Source organism: Hibiscus syriacus, unplaced genomic scaffold (genome assembly GCF_006381635.1).
Source record: "Hibiscus syriacus cultivar Baekdansim isolate YM2019G1 unplaced genomic scaffold, ASM638163v2 tig00110377_pilon, whole genome shotgun sequence".
NCBI classification, from domain to species: Eukaryota; Viridiplantae; Streptophyta; class Magnoliopsida; order Malvales; family Malvaceae; genus Hibiscus; species Hibiscus syriacus.
In genome coordinates this window covers 252,875-271,935 of record NW_024062711.1, presented here as the reverse complement: position 1 = coordinate 271,935, position 19,061 = coordinate 252,875, and the positions used below count along the sequence as shown (strand labels likewise).

The 19,061-nt window shown below is 34.0% G+C and overlaps 1 pseudogene; it reads right to left on the bottom strand.

Annotated features, from left to right (window-relative positions):
- Positions 1-44: 44 nt before the first annotated feature.
- Positions 45-18,608, bottom strand: LOC120121531 (annotated as a pseudogene).
- Positions 18,609-19,061: the final 453 nt, after the last annotated feature.

Below are 19,061 nucleotides of genomic sequence, written 5' to 3'. Positions count from 1 at the left end.
AACCCACTCCTAACGCGGCACACTCCACACCCTGCCATATCTTCCTATGATGCATCGTCCGCAGTAAACTTTTCACGACCTGTTCCCGTGGAAATCATTCTTCGTACCGCTACTCCATGTGATTTACAGACAGCTAAGCACTGTGAATAGAGTGCCAAAGCAGAAAAGCAGTAGTTTTAAAGATTCATTTATTCATGGTACACCACCCAAAATTGCTTTCAGAAACTTTACATAATATCACAACGTACAAACAAATTGTTTGATTCTTCTTGGCTTAAATCGCACCAAAAACAAACGCTTTGAGATTCTTCTAATTTCACTCCTGAGATGGAATTCAGTCATATTCTTAACTATTGATGGTACCTTCGTATTCTATTTTCGCTTATGTCCATGACAAGATCTTTATAACGACACCCAACTTTCTCCCTGCATTTTCTAAAATTCCTGAGATGCATCGTCCGACTCTTCTAAAGAAGCTATATTCCGAACCACTTCATTCTGGACCTAAAAATTTAATCTCCAATTTTTACCAAGCTCCAAAGTTTTCTTGGCTTCCCTCAACAGAATCGATCGTCTAGCTTGTATATCTGAGTCCATTATAGACCTAACTTCCAGTTCTGAATGTTCCTCAGCAATCGCTTGTCCGTTGGAAAAATATAGATTAACTGAATAAAATTTGTGCTACTTATAATAATCAGTCACTTGGTGAATGGACCTATTAATAAGTTATGTCACTTGGTGAATGGACCTATTATAATAAGTTATGTCACTTGGTGAATGGACTTAGATTTTAATTTAAAGTTGTACTATTCAATCATACCTATTCAACAATTCTCTTAATGAAATATTAAATCCTTTTATCAAATAAAAGAACTTAACCTTTCAATCCATTTCCTCTCCTTATATAGGTCTTGAGGCACAATTCTGACACAACACAACATAAGTTATAAGACACAATTCACAGTGTTGAATTGGAAAACACTTAAAAATTCCTTCTAAATTCATTCTTTCCAGTGATAGAGAAATGCAAGATTATGTTTGACTGATCACTATCACATAAGAAATTTAAATTGCCGATGGAAATTTCCGACGGATTTAAAATCTATCACAATTTACCGATGAAAATAAATGATTCTGTCAAAAATTATGACAATATTGTAATTTCGACCGAATTCTTTTTCCGTCAGAAAGTCTATTCATTTCAAAAAAAATATCATTTAATTATAAGGGACAATGATTCCGTCGGAAATTTGTCAACTTTAATTAAATATACCGATTTAATTTGTGATAGAATATTCTGTCGGAAATAAAAATATCAATTTAATTTATGACTGGACAATGATTCTGTCGAAAAAAAAAATCAACTTTAATTAAATTACCAATTAATTTATGATAAAATAATCATTCTGGCAAAAATAAAAAATAACTACCTTTAAATATACAACTACTATTTCTTTTGTCAACCCCACATAATTATATGTAATTAAACCCATTAAATGTTAGCTACACGCTTCTCTTAATTGTATTCCCCCGTTCTGTGTATTCCCCAATTCTTTCTCACATCACTCTTCCAAATCTTCTCTGCATGCAGGACACAACAAAGCCTCTTCTAATTTCTCTACGGGACCACACCAAAAACTCACACCAGATCTTAGTTGAAGGTAAATGTTTGTATTTTTTTTTATTATATATTTCTTAGATTATTTTTCTTACATTTTTGTGTGTGCAGAATTTTAATATTTTATAGTGAATGAGTTTTGAAGGTGTATATTGATTCATGTAAGTATTTTCCATTTTATTTTTATTATCTTAAATATTAATTTCATTTATATATCCACTTGAATTATATATATGATTTATGGATTTATCCTTTATTTTTTTTTTATATGCATTTATTTTTTTATTTGATATTATAATTTTAGATTGGAGAATGTTGTTTATCTAATGATTTAGATATTTACTTTCATGACTTATATAGCATACTCAACCATCTTGTTATAAAAAAATAAAATCAAAGGTTATTGCTTTGCGTATGCTTTTGATAATTATATATGTAAATTATTTCTTTTTAATAGTTAGCAAGTTGCTTTGATTAATTAAAAACTTCTTTTTAATGATATTGATAACATAGCTATTATTTTTACATTTAAAAGAAAAGAATATTCTAAATTTTTTTTTGGTCTTTTTTTTGTAGAACTCTAAAATTTCTACTGAATTTGTGAGCTGAGGTAAGTTTTAATTTATTTTTATAATATAAGCTATCAATTTTAGTATTAACTTTTAATTAAAAGGTGAAAAATATATCAAAAAGTAGAGAAAATATTTTTGCACGTAACATAGTTTAACAATGTTCTTTTTTGCATGTTAATAAAAATAATAATTAAAATTTTTACATGTAATTACAATAATACCATAAGTCCGATTTTTTATTTTTAGGAAATTTTAAAAAATAAAAATTATTAAATAAAATTTTACTAATTTAAGTATCTTAATTAATATTACAATAGAAACAGGTTTTGGTATTCAGTATGGATCGATCTTGGATGTACAATATTGATAGGCTAATAAGGTCACATTATTAATCTGATTTGAGCGGCTACTATTGGAATTCATCACATTTGCGTTAATTAAGCCTAGATTGGGATCAAGGAAATATTAGGTGTCCATGTAATCAACCTAAATGCAGAATAAAAGTTTTTGAGATCCAGAAACGGTAAAGTTCATGTGATCACTAAAGGATTGTTCCGCATTATCACAATTGGGGTATCATGAAGAGCCACTTTTTTCTTATACTGGTTACTATAACCATGATGGATTTTAATACTCCAGCTCCAGATGATGCATACGATTTGGGTGGTAGTAATCATGAATCCAATAATGAGGATGTTGCTGGTCCTGAATTAAATGCATATGATATAAGATGATCAACCACCATTTACTTTGACAAAGATGTTGTATAATAGACTTGGTGCTTCTTCTGAACTGATATGGGCTGGTAGCAATCAATCCAAGTTATCAGTGGTTTATGAATTAATACACTTGAAAGCACAATATCGGATTCCTAATGCATGCTTTAATGACCTTTGTCGAATAATGCAGAGGTTAATGCCCGAAGATAATGTCATGCCCAAAAATTTATGAGATGAGAAGTTGGTTCGTGATATGGGTTTGTCGGTTCAAAAAATACATTGTTGTAGAAATGGTTGCATGATTTACTGGGGTAATGATTTGAATTGAGCGTATGTAAGTTTTGCGATCATCATCGGTACAAGTATAATGCTGGTGAAGGATCTAGTAATAGAAAGTCATACAAAAAAATGTATTACTTCCCCTTAACTCATCGGTTACAAAGGTTATATGCCTCAGAAGTTACTGTTAAGCATATGAGGTGGCATGCTGAGCATCAAAATGATGAGGTCGGTCTTATGAGTCATCCTTCTGATTCTCTTGCTTAGAAACATTTGATCAGGAGCATCCAATATTTTCTTATGAGACTCGTAATGTCAGGCTTGGGTTATGCACAAACGGTTTTCAACCTTTTGGTCAATCCGGACAACAATATTCTTTGTGGTCGGTTATAGTAACACCATACAATTTGCCTCCTTCTATGTGCATGAAGGATGAGTTTATGTTTTTGACAATAATTGTGCCAGGTCCTAGAAATCCAAAATATAATATAGATGTCTTCCTGTAACCCTTAATTGCTGAGTTGATACATTTATGGGAAATAAGAGAGGTAACATATGATTTGTCAATGAAGCAAAATTTTCTGCTTCGTGTTGCCTTGTTATGGACTATCAATGATTTTCCTACGTACGACATGATGTCTGGTTGGAGTACAACTGGAAGAATGGCTTATCTATATTGCATTGAGGAATCAAAAGCATTTACTCTTCAGCATGGTGGGAAAAATCTTTGTTCGATAATCACCGTAAATTTTTACCTTAATCATCATTTCAGAAGAAATACTACAGCTTTCGAAAAGGTAAAAAGGTTCTAAACAATCCTCCACCAATTAAGTCTGGAAGTGATATATTAAATGAGATCGATAATTGGGGTTTTGTAAAAGTTACTGATAACAAGGTTAATGCGCTTTTGGGAAATGAATACAAGTAAGCACAAGTAGTGTTCTTAGAAAGCAAAATGAATATGATGAATGTTGGCTTGATTTTGCTTAAACTTGATGTTTAAGGCTTACTCTATTGTATCTCTTTTTCTTGATGTTTAAGGCTTTCTAAATTGTTTCTCTAGCTTCTCTTATTCACCAATGACTTCAAAAACTTGTTTAAATACCCTTGAATGAATCTGAACGTTGGGGATGATCATGGAGTCAATAGAGCCGTTGTTGTATTTTTTCGCTTCAAAAAGTTGTTGGGAGTGTATGGGTATCGGTACTCCACTAAGGGGTATCGATCGACCTGTTATAAATTCAAATATTTTGACTGTTGCAACTCAACGATATCGATGTCCAAGGAGTATCGATACTACTTTGTAGTAGTATCAATACTGTCCAGTGAGTATCGATACCACTATGTATAGTAGTATCAATATCGAACATGATATCAGTACCATATTTGCATTTTGTTAAATCTTAGAGTCAAAACCAAAGGAGTAGTATCGGTACCATGATCATGGTATCGGTACTACTATAGACAATGGTATCGATATCGTGTAGGGTATCAGTACCATATTTGTATTCGATGTAAGGGGGATCGATACTGACAAGCCAATATCGGTACTACCCTATTAAAATCTCAATTTTTACTCGATTAATGTTTGAAACACTTTGTAAAAATTATTTCAAAATTGTTTTTAGTGAATCTCAATTTTTCATTTGAGTAAGGACTAAAATATGACATTTTAAAACTTGGAGTAATATTTGATTTATGAATAATTGAATCGAATACAATATTTGAAATCGAATATAAAATCTTAAAATTCATTAACACATATATTGTTATATCAAAATATCAAAATGTTTTCAACAAAAACTTTAAGTAATAATTGAATATATTCGAATAATTGAATCGAATATAATCTTAAAATTTATAAAATTAATTAACAAACTTGTTTGGTATATCAAAATATCAAAACATTTATTTAAATTTGTGATGGAATACCCATCACAAATTTGTGACGGAATATGTGGATCCGTCACAAATTTCTGACAGATTCACCTATTACGTCAGAAATTTCTGACGGGTCCACATGTTCCGTCGCAAAATTTTGAGTTTCTCACTCGCCCTTGTTTTTCAATTTCCCTCCATTGCAACATCAAATTTAAAAATTTACCTGTTTTTCCCCTTATTTTCTCCTATTTAAACCTTTCTAAACTCAATATTCTCTGATTTCCTTCATTTCATCTCTTCTTAACTTTTTTTCTCTCTCCAAAAGTTCTCTTAATTTCATCCTATTTTATTATCATCAACTATCAATATGATGTAAGTTCTAATTTTGTTTAATGTAATTTTTCTTAATACATGCTTTATTTATTATATTATTTTTTAATCACTAACATCTTCATTATATTTTGTAGGTTAAAAACTTTTAAATGATAATAACTTTATAGTGTACAAACTTTGTATTTTACTCTTTCTTTATTATTGAATATTTATTTTTATGTATAGTGTACAATCATATATTTATATTTATTAGAAATATTGTATTTTGAAATATATGTTGTAAAGTCATGTTTATCTTAGTTAATATGATGAATTTAATTCTGTATCATATTATTATTTCTTATTAAGGCATTATCAAAATACAATATGGACTTGTTAGTATTATTATTATTATCTATTTTTTAATTAATGTAATTATTTTAATTATTATTATTAATTTTTAGTCTTTTAATTAATTAAATAAAAATATGGATTCATAATATTTTTTTGGAGGGAATGTAATTTTTTTGGGGTAGAATCCTGATAAATTTTCCCTCTTTTTTTTAAAAAAATTAAGATTTAAATTTCCGACGGAAAACATGTAATCCATCGAAAATTAAAAATTCAGATTTTCTTTTTATTTTTTAAATATCCCGACAGAAAAGATATGTTCGTCGGAAACATAAAATATAATATTTTATTTATATAAACATTCCAACGGATTTAAAATTCTCCGTCAGTAAACTTCTAACGAGTTATTTTATTACCTCGGAAATGGTTTCAGCCATTGTTTTACTGACCAGTCTCTTCCTTAAGAAATTCAGTTAATAAACTTAAATTCCGTCACAAATTCCCTCAGAAATTCCATTAGCAATTACATATTTTTTTGTAGTGTACGGTTGTGCTTACTGTTGTGATCGTTTGTTGTTGTATCCTGGGAGATCGACGTCTACTCAAAGCACCTAGTAGAGGACAAATCTATTTTAAAGAAACTGTTCATACAAGCCTCAACAAAAATCTTTTTTCTATTTATCTTACTCTACTCATCCTATTCAGTGTCTACATACGAGCAAACAAATCACTCAAAGCCTAGTAGAGGACAAATCTATTTAAAGAAACTGTTCATACAAGCCTCAACAAAATCTTTTTTCTATTTATCTTACTCTACTCTCCTATTCAGTGTCTACATACGAGCAAACAAATCACGTTCCTATTTTAATTCTTTATTATTTTGATTCGTTCGATTATATAATATAATTATTTATTATTATTTTTTATCTCGGATTAACAATTTTTGTAACAATCTTAAGAGGCTGATATTTTTTTATTCTAATCCGAGACGAACGAGCAAATTATTTTTGAGTTTAAGATCAAACAGATTACCCGTACATTCGAAGAATCAAACGATGGCGTCTGGGTAGACCATGAATGAACGATATCAAAAATCGTAGAAAAAAATATTGGAGACTATTTGTAGGTTCGAATACAACTTGCAGATTCCAAAAAGAAAAATTGCATGTCTTTAGGAGGAATCGTGCCAAAGTGAAATTTACAAGCTATGTCTCTTTGATTTGGAGATCGAATATGCAATGGGGATATAATGCTTCTTTCCTTATGATTAAACTTTATTTAGGCAATTGTTGCCTTCCATTAATGAAATTATTTCTGAAAAGATAATTAGAGATTATTAGAGATTGAGTGAACATCCCAAATGAATTAACGTCAAGAAAAAGTTGACCACTAACTTTTGTGCAGTAAGAAACTTTTATTTGATTTGCCTATAAGCCATGCACTGCACATTTATTTTGATTTGTCTATATCTAGTGGAGAAATTGAGACTAAAAAGTTGGCAATATTGGGGATTTCGATCAAGAAATCGAAAAGGTATGTGTAACCATTCATATTTCTTTTATAATATTTATACTTTGAGATTATATTATTGTTTCGGGTTTTATTAAATTCCCACTGATCAACAGAAGCTAGTTCTGTTTCAAGAATTAATTTATTAAATTCTCGCCGTTTAACAGAAATTGGTTCTGTTTTGGGTTTTAATCCCGTTGTCCAACAGAAGTTGGTTTTGTTTCGGATTTTAGTTTTAAATCCTGACATTTAACGAATTCAACAAAATAATATTGATTGTGAATTTCTATTTCGGGTTTTAGTTTTACTAATTTCCCGCCGTTTAACAGAAATTACTTAATTGTTGGATTTAGTTTTTATTAAAATTCATTGTGATAAATAAGATACCGAACGAATTATGATATGTCTGTGAACAAAAATCGGGCCTATAATTCTGTTTCATGATTTTAATCCTGTTGTTCAACAAAATTTATTTGATTTATTGTTGATAACATAAATCGTTCGGAGGTAACAACATTGTTACAAATTTTGTTTTAGAATTTTAATTTCTAATTAAATTTTATTGTTTAATAGAAACAAATGGCAAAATAAATTGAATTAACTTCAATTTATTGTTGGAATATTTACAAATTATGGTTATGTGTTTTAAACGAAACAATGGTAACCCCACTGATTCACCTAACTCGTGATTTGAAATATAATTCCTATTTAGACTTTGAATAAAATTCAACTATGTCAGTTGTTGTGATCCACAATGAGAAGCATGTGAAATTCATGGATAAAATTTCAAGTCATAGTGACATAAGATGTTATTTAATTATGTTGAATATTATCAAATATAGGATGATCCTCTTATTCATAGAGAGGATGAGATAGACATTGTTGCCATTAAAGTGTGAAAGCATTCTAAGTTTCTATGTCGGAAGTACATCTTGAATGGATTGTCAGATACACCATATGAAGTATAATATCCATACGATTGCTAAAGAATTAAATGACATTTGGTCATCTGAGTTGTCATAGAACATGTGGAGGAAGCTATTTTATTAGTAAATTACCTTTAAATAAGGTAACTCACAAAACAATAGGCTAGGCACCATATGAGTTATGGAAATGTTGAAAACTTTCCTACAACTACATCAAAGTGTGGGGATGCCTTGTATAATTATAATGGTAAGTAAGGCACATACATCGTCAACATAATATCATTAAACAATTGATCTCAACTAGTGTTATATATATTTATTGATTTTGTAAGATCAAAAGATAACATTGTGGATCCGCTAACAATGAGTTAAATCGAGATCAAGTTGATAAATATCGAAAGGAATGTGACTAAAGCCCATTATTTAATGCGCTATGTGAAGGAAAACCCAACCTAGTTGACTTGAGATCCCAAGATCTAGGTTCAATGGGAGAACCTACTTGCATAGACCTTGTGAGGTCACTGTAGGGGTCCTTATCCCAAGTTCATTCCTATGATGAAAACAATGACTAAAATGTGGAAAAGGTTAATCAACGCTTTTAATGAACACTATGTGTTTCGGTGAGCCGAACAACATAAGTCACCTATGTGAGAGTAAAGTGGAGCCGCTTCAAAGAGACTATTGGGGCATAGTTCTCTAAACTCTTGTAGAAGCAGGAGATGTCCATGGCTATATGGACATAACCATGAGAACCAAATTGTCAGTGAGATATTTGTGTGAGGTATGTCATCGGTTACGCCAATGGCAAGACAGTTCAAGGACATCACGTCTACTGGACAGCCAGTAAGGTAAACATATTTTCACAAGGGAAGGTTCAAAGGAGGACGTCTACCTATCCTATGCAAATATCGAAGTAAAATCTATCACCATATCGAGTCAATGTTTGAAATCATCAATTCATTCATGTGGGGGATTGTTGAAAAAAAATAAAGTTTAATTGAATAAAATTGTTGTTATTTATAATAAGTCATGTCACTTGGTAAATAGATTTTATAATAAGTCATGTCACTTGGTGAATGGACTTATTTTTAGTTTAAAGTTGCATTCATTCAATCATACCTATTCAACAATTATCTTAATGAAAAGATTAAATCATTTCATCAACAGGATAAGTACTTTCATCGAAAAGACTTAACCTTCAATCCATTTCCTCTCCTTATATATAGGTTACTTGAGGCACAATTCAAAGACACAACACAATTCAAAGACACAACACAACATAAGTTACAAGACACAATTCACAGTTGAATTAGAAAACACTTAGAAAATTCCTTCCAAATTCGTTCTTTCCGATGATAGAGAAAGGCAAGATTGTGTTTGACTGATCACTACGGTTGTGTTTACTGTTGTGATCGTTTGTTGTTGTATCCTGGGAGATCGACGTCTAATGTTTCTCGAAGACCTAGGAGAGGATGAATATGTCTTAAGGAACTGTTCATACAAGCCTCACAAAAATCCTTCTTCGCTTTATCTTACTCTACTCATCCTATTCAGTGTCTACATACGAGTAAACAAATCACGTTCCTCTATTTTAATTCTTTATTTATTTTGCTTCGTTCGATTATATAATAATATTTATTTATTATTATTATTATTTTATCTCGGATTAACAATTTTATAACAGTTTCTTCGTCTTACCAATAGCTCGAGCCTTTTTTTTTCTTTCTGATTTTGTCAAAGTTCTATCTTGGATCTCTCTTAGAGAACCAAATTTTCTTTGTTTTGCCAACAGCGTTCTTGAGGACCTTGTATTCTTTGGGGAAACCATGACGATCTGGAAATTTGTATTTACCCTTTCAAACTCAACTCCTTTTCCTGGACAATTATTTAATTTATCCACCATTTCCTCCCACGATAACGCTCCATTAGATCTCATTCTCACCTCAATTTGATCACTTGATATATCTACATCTGTTCCATCCTCAAGAATCAATCTTTTTAGAAAATCTGTTTCTTAAAGCCCGTGCACTGTAAGTCATCCAATGCTCTACTATTGGGGTGATCCGATTCTTGTTCCGAACTTGACATTCCATCTGCTTCAAGCCCATTAGCCACAAACTAAAGCCCCAGACGGGTTGATCTTTTCACTATGATTCTGCTTCTTCTTAAACTGTTCCTTCTCCACTCCTAGAACAGCTGGATCGCCGGACTAAAGCTCAGATTTGGATCCGGTAAAACCGATGAAGAACTATCTATATGTACCATTGATCCTTCCCGAATTGGAAACTTCTTTTTTCCCACTTTTCGTTCATAGGCGACTTAATCGAGAGATCTTAGCTCTTCAATTCGGACGAGGAAATTCTCTCTTCCCACTCCGTTTCAATAACTCTTTCTATCTTCTCCATCTGCTTGGAGGGTAGAGAAAGAAACATTATCCAATCACCGGCATGGTTGCTTTTTCCGCATTTTCTTCCATTAGTTTTGATAGGAGGAGCTTGTCTTGATTCCATAAAGTTGCTAAATTGATTGTAAAATTATTAATGAATTGTAATCTGTGTCTTTGAATGTGTAATACTTGATTTGAAGCTCAAAACAAAGTTAGAGCACCAAACAAAGGGCAAGGAGGTGGTGGAAGATTGGGATTGCTTAAGTGGTGTTTCAGAGTTTAATCTTAGGAATGTAATTGAAGTTAAACCAACCTTAAACTTAAAATTGTGATGCTTTGAAATGGTGTTGGTTTTTATTATAATGCTTGGGAAGCATATAAATTAGACTGAACATGATTATATAATTATTCGAATTGTTAAATTCATACTCGAGATAAGTATGCTGTGGGAAGCATATAAATTAGGACAAATTATGAGTATACTGTGGGAAAGGGTTTTGCAAGACGATCATTTTCTAAATGCCTTTGTGCTCCTTCCAGAGCACGCATTGCAAGCTAATAGGGCTTTGTCCCTATGTTTACCAGTAGGTGATCCAAGTACAACATTACTCAATGGTTTGGTTTATCTTGGACTGATTTAGGCATATTCATGGGTTGAACAAGGCTGGAACAAGGTCCAATTAAAAAATATAATTTTCTATTAATATATTATATTTTTATAATTAATTTAGGTAAAATATAATTTTTAATTAATTCATTTCTAATCCGAGCTAGACCAGACCGAACCAAGTTGATCTGGGACTAAAATCCTAAACCTAAACTCTAACTCAAATAAACTATATCAAATGAGTTGATCATAAACACGTCTAAATTAGTATATTAAACTCAACATCTAGATCTTTTCTATAATAAAATTAAACGTTGGAGTTCAAGATATAAATCGGTAATTCAATGAAATTTATGATAAATCAGAAACGAATCAATGGAAACTTACTCATATATAAGTAGAAAACCTACTTTAGACAATAAGCAAATGAGTAGACAATATAAACAATATCAAACAAAGCATATTGAACATACATGCTAACATAAGTTTAGTAAGAGCCAGGTTGTTGAAAGTCCGAGTCTAACAGAATTGATAATCAGTAGGGGAATGAACGGCCACGCCGGGCATTACCAATCCTAGAACCCTAAATAGAACTGAGAACCATCCTTCTTGTACTCTGGTCCATATATGTAACCCCTGCCAAACATCTTATTAACTCCAAAACGCATTCACATATTCAAGGATCAGTTGGCTTATCTCAAAGTAGTTTTTATATGGCTCCTCATCCATCCTCTTTAAACAAAAAGGCAAATAAATCGTCACAATAATGATAATAATACAACACAAATACGTGAGATACGGATGTAAAAGTAAATACCTGTTCAATGTAGAAGCTGTTGTAGTAAAGGCAGACACAAATGCTTATACAAAAAGGTTTTACCATCATAAGGCAACCTAGGTACCACATCATGCAGTAAACCACTCTGAAATACTTGGGGACCGGTTGATTCAAATGTGGTTCCATTAACTTCTTGAGCTGTCGGTCCCCAACTCTCGGCTGTCCGAATGTATACACTCTCAACAACTTTCTAGTAGCTTCATCTCTCCATGTATTGCAAGAAATATGGGAAACATAATAGACAAATCCCTCCTAAACAATGTCAATGTCCAGTCACTACAATTTTTGCATTCTCTTGCTCTACAAGCAAGCTCCTTAGCTTTTCTCTTACCAAATAGTATGCACTCATATCTGCCATTTCAGGCAAACGGAGGCCTGTTTTCCCGATGGTAGAGGACTGTTATGTGGCTTCGGAATAGGTATGGTTTGTGATCAGATGATAATAAAAGGTTGAAATATCTTCTTGTTGCCTAATCCTAATGCCTCAAGAAATCCCATATGAATTTTTCCTACGTTTGGACAATCGTACCAAGAGTAATCGACATCGGTGCCAATCGTCGGCATCGAAAGGCTCGGTGCACCGAAAGCTGATCAATATTAAAGATGCGTCCTTAGGCTTGTTACATGTAAGAAAAACCTGAGTTGATTTCTCCTTTTGGTAATCTAAGAAAAGGTTGGCCAACATAGAAGGAATTAATTGACAATATTAAAAGAAAAAAGGACATTGAAAACCAAGGATATATGCTTTCTTACCGTCCCAGCAGTTATAGAAGCCCACAAAGTGCATATACAAACATATGATATGTTATAAAAATAATCAAGATTCCAGCAAATGAAACAAAATTGAGATAAAAAGGGAAAGAGAGAACGAGTAAAGCTAGCCTTCCAATGATGAACGACGACGTTTCTAACAAGTTGAGCTTTTTCATAAGCCAGCTTTGATGCCATCACACACAGATCCATTGTTTCTCGAACACTGGATTCAAGTTTGCAATTCCTTCAGTAGATGAACCAGATTTATGCAAATCATCAACAAGTTTCTTGGCTTTATAGAGATCCACTCGCGAATCTAGTTGCCCAACACTGCTAATAAAAGTATCACTCCCTCTATTGGTATTACTACTTTTCCTGTACAAATGCACACATATATTATATATGGATGTTGCGAAGACGGCTATCGGATAGAGCAAATCGCAACTGATAATTTGAGAAAATAAAAATGAAGATAAAAGAGACACAAATTTACGTGGAAACCCCTAAAATATTTAGGGTAAAAACCACGGGCAACGGTAGAAGAATTTCACTATGAGAAAATAGGAATTACAACCTCTCTCGATCTACCAAGGAGAAAACAATGATAATTCTCTCTAGGTAAAAAGGAGAAAACAACTCTCAAGAAACTCTCTAAAATCTCTCTAGTATTGGAAGAAAGCTAGAATGTTTTGGGATGATTTGAAGCTAAATGAGCTAGGGTATTTATAGTTGAAACTTGAGGACTAATCTTGTAAATACCCTAAAGTTTAGGGACTCAATTTGGTAGTTATGCCTTTATTATTTCAACAATTTGCAGCTACTTTTGACTCCACAATTCCACTTGCACATTCGGTGCATTAATGCACGAATAATTTGTTGAAATTTCAACAATCTCCCACTTGAAGATTTGATTGGAACAATCATATCTTCACACCATTCTTTCTACCTTGTACCATTATGTTGCTTACGTCTCTGACAGGCCACAAGAGGATCGACACCAGGTAAATTTATCAGTGTTGATCGCATTCGTCATGAAATCTGCTATGTTGTCTTTGGTATGGATCTTCTGCATATCTATCGTCCCTTCTTCCACCTTTTCACGAATGAAATGGTATTGAACTCGTATGTTCTTTGTCCTTGAATGAAATGCTGGATTTCTTGCTAGATGCAAGGCGCTTTGACTATCACAAAACATAGAGACATACTCTTGATTGTGCCCAAGCTCCTCCAATAGCATCTTCAACCAAATTGTTCTTTACTGGCTTGTGTAGCTGCTACATATTCTGCCTCTGTTGTGGACGTAGCCACAACTGACTGCAATTTTGAAACCCAGCTTACAGCTCCACCAGCAACTTTGAACACATATCCTGTTGTAGATTTGCTTTTATCCAAATCCCCTGCATAGTCAGAATCACATACCCATTGATTAGTAAGTTGATCCTCCGTAACATAATGCAACATTTGAGGTCCTTTGATGTATCTTAGGATCCTCTTTACAATATTCCAATGCTCTTTGCCTGGATTCGCCATGTACCGACTAACCACTCCCACTGCTTGTGCAATGTCTGGTCTTGTGCATATCATAGCGAACATTAAACTTCCCACTGCTGATGCATACGGTACTCGAGACATCTCCATCTCTTCTTCACTGTTGGGACTTATACTGGAGGATAATTGAAGTTAATAGGAAGGGGTAGAAATTTGCTTACAATCTTGCATGCTGAATCGTGACAAGATCTTCTTCAAGTAATTCTTTTGTGAAAGCCAAATCTTCCTATTACTTCTGTCTCGGTGAATTTGCATCCCTAGAATCTTGTTTGCTGATCCCAAGTCCTTCATTTCAAATTCCCTAGTCAGTTGTGCCTTCAATTCTTCAATATGATCTTTGTTGGGTCCTGCAACCAACATGTCATCCACATACAACAGCAATATAACAAATCGTTATCACTAGACCTCTGAAATAAGCACAAGGGTCTGCATTAAGTCTGTTGTATCCAAGGCACATAATAAAGGAATCAAATCTTATACCAACACCTCGGCGCCTGCTTTAGACCGTACAGAGATTTTTTCAACCTGCAAAACCAAGTTCTTCTTTTCGTCTTCTTCAAAACCTTCAGGCTGGAGCATATAAATCTCTTCTTCAAGATTTCCATGAAGAAAAGCTGTTTTAACATCTAACTGTTCCAAATGTAAATTCAATGTAGCACACATTGCCAAGACTACTCGAACTGTTGTTAGTCGAACCACAGGAGAAAAAATTTCATTGAAATCAATACCTTCATTCTGAGCATATCCTTTGACCACTAGTCTTGCACGATACCTCTCCACTTGATCATCACCATTCGCTGATTTTGAAAACCCATTTGTTACCAATTGGCTTCCTTCCTTGTGGTAGTGGCACAAGGTCCCATGTATTTTTTATGAAGGGCTTCGATTTCTTCTTGCATCGCCATCATCCATAGTGAAGCATCTGAGCTGTTTATTGCCTCCTGGTATGTTGATGGCTCACCGTCCTCTGTTAAAAGGCAGTATGCAATATTACCTTCTATAACATAATCTGAGTGCCAATTGGGACGTCTTCTCACACGATCTGATTGACGAGTTATTGGAGCTTCAGAACTCTCTGGTTCTTGTTCATCATGTGCTGGTTCTGCATCAGAAGAATCTCCTTCTTCAAACTCTTTTTCCACATGTATCTGAGTAGTCTCTGACTTTTCAGCGCTATCATCGTCTTCTTTTCTTTGTAGTTTATCTTCTACAAAGATAACATCCCTGCTAATGATCACTTTGCGGGTAGTGGGATCCCACAAGCGATACCCCTTTACTCCATCAGCATACCCCAAGAATTTGCATTTCCTGGATTTTGGATCCAGCTTTGAAATTTCTTGGGCGTTGTACATCACGTACACAATACTTCCAAATACATGGAGGTTTCAATAATCAACTGGTTTACCAGTCCACATCTCCATTGGTGTCTTCAGCTCTATTGCAGTTGATGGAGCTCGATTCACCAAATAACAGGCGGTATTGACTGCTTCTTCCCAAAATGATTTTTCTAGGCCTGTGTCCCTCAACATTGCTCTTGTTCTTTCTAACAAGGTTCTGTTCATCTGCTCTGCCACTCCATTTTGTTGAGGAGTGTTCGCCACTGTGAATTGTCTTTTGATGCCTTCTTTCTTGCAAAAGTCATCAATTCTTCGCTTGTGTATTCTCCTCCATTATCTGTTCTGAAACACTTGATCTTATTTCCAGAATCAAGTTCCACCCGCACTTTGAAGTTTTTGAAAGTTGAAAACACGTCTGACTTCTTCTTAATAGGGTGCACCCAACATCTCCTGGAGTAGTCATCAATAAATGAGACAAAGTATTTTGCTCCACCTAGGGACATTACTGGTGCTTGCCATACGTCAGAGTGAACCAATTCTAGAACACTTTTGCCTCTAGAATTTGATGTATTGAATTTCAAGCGGTGCTGCTTACTTGTTATGCAATGCTCACACAAAGGAAGTGATACCTTTGTTAAGCCTGTAAGTAGCTTTTGCTCCACAAGGACTTTCATTCCTTGTTCTGACATGTGCCCAAGTTTCTGATGCCATAGCATTGCCGAATCTGAACTACATGAGGCAAGAGAGGCTTCTGCTTCTACCAAAGTCTCTCCCTTCAGTATGTACAAGTTTGCAGATATTTTTTTGCCTTTCAGCACCACAAGCGCTCCACGGAACACTTTCATGATTCCTTTCCGTGTTTCAATCTTGCTTGCATTATTATCCAACAATCCGTAGGATAATAAATTTTTCTTCAGGCCTTTCACGTGCCGCACATCTCGAACAACTTTAATTGTTCCGTCATACATCTTCAATTTGATGGTTCCCACGCCAACGATCTCTAAGGCATGATCATTGCAACTATAAACAGATCCTCCTGAGACAGGTTCATAATGATGGAACCATTCTCTTCTTGAGGTCATGTGATATGTTGCTCCCGAATCAATGAGCCATATATCTGTAAATCGTTTTCTTCCTTCCACGGTGGTTGACGCTTCACAGCATAGAGCATCTCCATCATCTGAAGTGTTTGCGGTATTGCCTTGTGGATTGGAGTTTTTATTTAGACTCCAACAATCCTTCTTCAAATGACCATTCTTTCCACAGTTGTAACACTTTAAATTCTTCTTGCTCCTCGACTTCGATCTACCATATTTGTGACTGCTGCTTTGGCCACGTTCTGTTGATCTCCCTCTCATCGTTGTCATCGTTGTTAACGCTTCTGCTTGTTGCAGATTTACTTGTCTGTCTTCTTTGTTCTTGCGCCGATTTTCTTCTTGTAGAACAGCAGCTGCAACGTCATCGAAGACTAGACTGGTGACATTACTGTTTGTCAAGTTGATGATGAGTTGATCGTATGAATCCGGTAGACTTTGAAGTAGAAGTTCAGCACGTTCTTGTTCTCCTATTTTACAGCTTAAGGATGTAAGCTGAGAAAATAAGGTGTTCAGTGTATTTAAGTGCTCCGTCACTGAAGTAGATTCTGGCATACGGAGAGTGTACAATTTCCTCTTAAGGAAAATTTTATTGTGCAGCGATGTGGCCTCGTACAATTTGATGAGATGATCCCATATCTCTTTAGCTGTCTTTTTCTCCTCGATGCTTGACAATACTTCATCTGCTAATGCTAGATGAAAGTTTGCCATAGCATTCCCGTCCATCTCGTTCCATTTGATGTCATCTATGAAATCCACCGGCCTTTCATTGATAGCCGCTAGACACCCGTCTTTCCTTAGGATGGCTTTCATCTTCAATTTCCACAATGAGAAATTTCTCCCATTGAATTTTTCAATATCAAATTTCGTTGCCATAGCTTCTTCTACGGATAGCTCCCACTATTTTACTATCGTGAATAGTTCCCTGGAACCTTCAAAGAATGGGTAATAACTTCTTATTTTCTTATGTTGGAGGATCCACCTTTTGGTGGCAACCACAAAGACAATAAGCAGATATTACACACTCTAATCTAGCTCTGATACCAATTGTTGCGAAAGACGGCTATCGGATAGAGCAAAATCGCAACTGATAATTTGAGAAAATAAAAATGAAGATAAAAGAGACACAAAATTTACGTGGAAAACCCCTAAAATATTTAGGGTAAAAACCACGGGCAACGGTAGAAGAATTTCACTATGAGAAAATAGGAATTACAACCTCTCTCGATCTACCAAGGAGAAAACAATGATAATTCTCTCTAGGTAAAAAGGAGAAAACAATTCTCAAGAAACTCTCTAAAATCTCTCTAGTATTGGAAGAAAGCTAGAATGCTTTGGGATGATTTTGAAGCTAAATGAGCTAGGGTATTATAGTTGAAACTTGAGGACTAATCTTGTAAATACCCTAAAGTTTAGGGACTCAATTTGGTAGTTATGACTTTATTATTTCAACAATTTGCAGCTACTTTTGACTCCACAATTCCACTTGCACATTCGGTGCATTAATGCACCGAATAATTTGTTGAAATTTCAACAATGGATACGGTCTTTGTTGTATTCCAAGTTAAATTTACCGTGGAGAATGTTTGAGAGTAAGCCACATAGAGATCCATTTTGGGATATAAGATTGAGAAAGAAGTCCACCACATATCCAGTGAACTCCATAGGCTTCCGGAACAAATGAAGGAGTTTCATTACAACGATAGACACCAACATGACAAACCGGTGATCGGCCTCTTCTTCCGCGGTGCCACCACCCACCTCCACCGCACCATGGTTTGAGCCCCACAGCGAGTACTTCAACAGTTTCCAAATACCACCTGTATGTGGTTTAACTTTTAGGTACCGGAAGCCATCATTAATGTTGCTGTCAGCCATTGATGTGTTTGTGTTTCTACTTCAGATTCTGGGAAACTTTCGATAGCATTACGATTTTTTTTTTTTAGTATTAATGGATGAGTTTATTCTTGTATGAAAATCGGCTGCTTTTTATAAACTGCAAGTACAATGGTGTAAAGTTTGGAGATTATCTATCTGTTAGTTCAACGGAATTCGAACAAGTTTCGATATAAGGTTTACACGGACAAGTTTCATCGGTTTATTATACATTGATACTTGAATTTAACAAAAAAAAAAAATCAAATTGGGGTCTAAATTGCAAAAACAAAAAATAGTGCATGAACTCTATTTTATCTCAAATTGATATAAAACTTCAAAATAATTTTAAATTGTACTTATGTTGACTTCATCTTAACATCCGAATAATTTATTAATAAGATATCAACCGATTAAAATAATAATATAAAAAATATAGTGTATTACAGTATGATT